Below are 4,769 nucleotides of genomic sequence, written 5' to 3'. Positions count from 1 at the left end.
TTTAACTAATTCATAGTTGTTGGTCATTTAGCTCATCTACAGTTTTTTGTTAATATAAGGTGAATAAAATGAGCATCTTTGTAGCTAGATCTTTGTGCACATTCTTTTAAAGATTTATTTATTTTAAAGAGAGAGAAAGAGCAGGGGAAGAGAAAAGGGAAAGAATCTCAAGCAGACTCCCCACTGAGTTCGGTGCCTGGGTAGCGCAGTCCTTAAGCGTCTGCCTTCGGCTCAGGGCGTGATCTCGGCATTCCGGGATTCGGGAATGAATCCCACGTCGGGCTCCTCCGCTAGGAGCCTGCTTCTTTCTCTCCCACTCCCCATGCTGTGTTCCCTCTCTTGCTGGCTGTCTCTCTGTCACATAAATAAATAAAATCTTTAAAAAAAAAAAAAAAGACTCCCCACTGAGTTCGGAGCCCCACACGGTGCTCAATCTCACAACCCCAGGATTATGAACTGAACCAAAATCAAGAGTCCACTGCTCAACTGACTGAGCCACTCAGGCACCCCCTTTGTGTACATTCTTAATCTCCTTAGGATAAACTTCTAAAAGTAGAATTTCTGGGTTAAAGTCTTTGTAATGTTACATATATATTAATATCTAAGCATGTTTTAGATAAAATATCTAAAGTCTGTGAATAACCACCTCTTTTTGCATGTTCTTAGACTATTATGTGACAGAATTCCCTTTCTAAGTGACATCAAGTAACCAAGCTTCTATCAGTATTCATATAACTTTTGTCTATGTATTCATTCTTAAAATTGCTAGCCTTTCTCACATTCATTTGACATTCATTTAGGACCCACTATGTGCGGCACTGTGCCAGATGCTAGGGACAGGAAGTGAGTAAGACATATGGAGTAATGATCACAGTGTGACTCAGTATACTTTTCATGGGACTGTAGAGGAAGGTGAGTCTCAACTGGCTTACGCTGGTCAATAAAAGCTTCATACTATCAGGTATGATGCCTAAATAGAGTTTTCGGGAAAATCATCAAATGGTAGCCCAGGTGGACCAGAAAAGGAAGAATATCCCAGGCAAAGAAAAAAATATGTGCAAAATGATAGAAGGATAAATGAACAGGTCATTTTGTGTGACTGGACCATAATACACGACTAGAGCCTCGCCTGAAACCTGTAAACGCTAAAAATACTTGTTGATAATGAGGAAATTCCGTGTGAAGACTGTATTACTAGATCACTAACATCACTAATTAGTTACAGTTTCTTTATTTTTCATTAACCTTCTGCAGTCCTATTAATTCTGAATAAACTCACTTAGTTCAATTTTTCTGTTTGTGCCAAGGAATTAATGTTTGTCCTAGTCAAAAGAAAATCTCCCCCCACTATCTCTATGTCTTGGGTAAACTCTATGCAAGGGCACAAACGGTTAAAGTCCAGATCCCACAAGCCCCAAGGGAATGCACTTTTCAACCCCAGGAGACATCCTATTTGACCAACATACTTGATCTATGTTTCAGATCTTATATACTCTTCCACAATAAGTAGGAGGAAAAAATTATCTTTCAGTTCTGCATATACTCAAAACGTATCCATGCAGGATAATTTTTTTCTTACTAAATACTATCTACAGTATATTACTATACCAAAGAACACAAGGTTTCCCTATATTCCAAATATAGCCGAAAAAGTAAGTTTTCCATTTTTTTGTACAGCTTTCGTATACTCAGAGCACTTCTACATATTGTTCATTTGAGCCTCAAAACAACCTTGAAATATTATCCATATTTTTGCAGAGAAGGAAGCCAAAGATGACAGTACATAACTTACCCAAATTCACACAATTGTTATGACTAAAACGTGCTGCTCAAAAGTCAGTTTGGCCATCATTTGGTCTAGGAAGTTTCTAAAACGTCTCAATAAAAGATTGGACTGATTGTGCTTCCTTTGGGTTCCCACTGCCCCATGCATGTCTATCAAGCACCCATTTTACCAGTGCTTCTCAAATTTTAAAGTGCATGCAAATCACCTGAGAATCTTCTTGAAATGCAGATTATGAATCCATTGATTTGGGGTAGGGCCTGGGATTCTGCATTTCTAACAAGCCCTGAGTGATGCTGATACTGCTGGTCTAAGGCCTTCTAGTGGATCATTACAGCTCAGTGGGTTTTTTTTTTTTTTAATTCTCTTGCACTCCACTGTAAGCTTCGTAAGGCCATGAACTATGCATTATTAATCACAGCATCCCGAGCATTTAGTTCAAGATTTGACAGGCTATAAAAGTCTCAGTAAATATGAAATGAATTAATGAATAAGTGAATAAATGAATAAATGAAATCCATGTTTTTAGCCTAGAGCTGTTTCTACTATCTCACGCTGTCTCAAAAACATAGGCCAGGACAACCTTTCCCGTTTAACTACCATATTAGATTAAAGTAAACTCCAGCTTCCTTAAGAAAACCCAAAAAAACCTAAACACATTGAAGAATTGTTTTTCTTGCTCCCCTAAGTACACTTGAGCGTTCCCACTTGGGGTAGGAAAGGGCAGATAAGGAGTGCTCTCCTCTACTCATTCAGAATCCAAGGTGACAGAGGCTAATACTAACTGCTGCATGAAGCACTCAAGGTCACCTTCAAAATCAAGATCTAACTGGCAGGTGAGGCCTGGAAATAATCCATGACATCTGCCTCTATTCTAAAATAATCTGGGAAATATTGCTCTTGGTTGGCTAGTCATTCTCTAAGAACAATGTACTGGAGAAGAGAGCAAGAATCTTAGGTAGGCACAGACCCCTCTACTCCTATACAAGGCCCCGTGACTACCCACTGGTCTTTAAAGGCACTCCATACTTTCCCAGATTGTATGGCCTAATCCATGATTTTCCCTTTCCTGGATTTCCTTTACCCCAAACAAGTTCCATCTGTTTATCTTTCAGTTGCACATCTCAAAAGATTTTTTTATGCAGTTTTTTCAGATCTCCCAAACAAATATGTTCTCTCCCTTTTTTGAATCTTTCTAGGGCTTTATACTTTTCAAATAATCTCTAACACATTCCACCATGCATTTCAGTTATGGGTGTACTTCGAAGCCCCTGAAGAGCAGGGACTCTACCTGAATCATCCTGGTAGCCCTCTTGGCATCTAGCACAAAATCTAACAAATAGCAGTAACTCAGGAACCCGTGGCATTTGTAAGTCGAACTAAAAACACATATAATCAATATAAAGAGTTCTTCTGGTAGCAACCTTGCTCTATGTGTTTCAACATGGAAGACAGCTATAACTCCAAAAGTAAAAGAAAGTAGAACTATCAGTGCTCAAAGGCTACAAATATAGCTAGAGCCATGGCATAAAATGAAATACTTCTGGTTCATATACTTCCACTGAGCAACACTGCATTTTATACACTTCTTTAATGGTTCAGACGTATAGTTCTTAACATCACATGGAGACTCATAACCTTCAGAATACAGCATGAATCAGCTGACTGCACAGCAAAGAGAATATAAAATGCCATCAAGAATGTCCTAAACTGGAACAGTAAACTTTTAAAGTACAAACAACTCATCTGTTAGCAGCCTGGTATTTGGCTGTCTGGAAAGTAAATACATTAGAAAGATATCTTTAAAAGAGATTCTATTACCTGTGTAAGTCAGCAATTTTCAATCATGAGTGTAGAGCAGCTCCAGGTAAAGGTGCTGTGACCCGGCCTTTTTGCAGTAGATAGTACATAAGCAATCTATTGGTCGGAACATGAAGAGCTTTCTAATCACCAGTCCATGAATCTGTAATAATTTCCTTAGGCTAAGCCAGATTTGTCCTCACTTACCCACTTTATGGGGCATGGATTCTTAACTACACAATCTATAGAAGAATATCATTTAAAAAATCTGAAAACAAATTATGTCCTCCATTATCTTACCTTTTTGGCTTTTCAAAACCTTGCCTAACTGGTCTGGTTTGCTTAGGGGTTCTACAGGGAACCCAGGGTCCGGGTTTGACAGCCCACTGAGATAAACAGTCTATGCGCTGGCCTGAGGAAGGCTGTTGCTTTTCATCTGAAGCCTGGAATCAGCAGCTGCGTGCAGCTTAAACTTCTCAGAGCGCAGATAAGGGAATGTAACTTAGTCTCCCCCATGAGAAGGGAATAAAGGACTCCCTCTTTATTCCTTACAGTTCTCTTTTGATTCTCAAACTGACCCACCTACAGAGAGGGTAAGGGAGAGACGGAAGGAAGAGGAGCTACTCCAGATTGGTGGGTGGCGGGTTTAATCAGCCAGGGAGCTTCCGAATGAGGCATGTCCTGCGCAGCCGCAACTCCAGTAGATCTCCTCACCTGCCCGCCAAAATCTCCACGTTTATATACTGCACAGATGGCCTCAGCAACACGGCGCTCGGTCCACGCTCTGTCCATGAACAGGCCTCCCGCCATGGCAATGGCGGACAGAACGCGCAAGGGGAGAGAGGAGGGCGAGAGCAGCCTCGGAGTGCCCGGATCCAGCTCTCCAGTCAACAAGCGGCCACGTTCTCGCGATGACCTCCTCCAACACTCCACCCCTCCCCCCCCATGACAGGCTGTTACAATCAGACAGAATGTTCCCTGCGGACCCCGGGGCGGTGTTCCTAACCAACCCAGTGAAGGCCTCTCGTAAATGTGTAAGATTCTGACGAGTAGGCGCAGAGATCTACTCCAACTTGTCCAGTTGCCAGCGCTCAGGACAAGCCCGGTAGAGAAGCTCCGGGGCTTATTAAACCTGCCACCTACCAATCTAGAGTGGCTGCCTCTTTCTTCAGTCCCTTCCTGCCCT

At 41.5% G+C, this 4,769-nt stretch overlaps 1 long non-coding RNA gene across 2 annotated transcripts; it reads right to left on the bottom strand.

Moving 5' to 3' along the window:
* Window positions 1–310: 310 nt before the first annotated feature.
* On the bottom strand, window positions 311–4,393 carry LOC117803978. 2 transcript variants are annotated; one of them, XR_004628117.1, is made up of 3 exons: window positions 3,884–4,208; window positions 3,605–3,700; window positions 311–354 (listed from the first exon to the last, which is right to left on the bottom strand). It is a non-coding gene; the product is annotated as an uncharacterized LOC117803978 (long non-coding RNA). The 2 variants fall into 2 exon arrangements; XR_004628118.1 differs by lacking the exon at window positions 3,884–4,208 and adding an exon at window positions 4,298–4,393 and having other exon boundaries at window positions 320–354.
* Between the last annotated feature and the right edge of the window lie 376 nt (window positions 4,394–4,769).

The sequence above is a fragment of the Ailuropoda melanoleuca genome, chromosome 10 (assembly GCF_002007445.2).
Source record: "Ailuropoda melanoleuca isolate Jingjing chromosome 10, ASM200744v2, whole genome shotgun sequence".
Lineage (NCBI taxonomy): Eukaryota > Metazoa > Chordata > Mammalia > Carnivora > Ursidae > Ailuropoda > Ailuropoda melanoleuca.
This window is presented reverse-complemented; position numbering and strand designations above follow the sequence as displayed.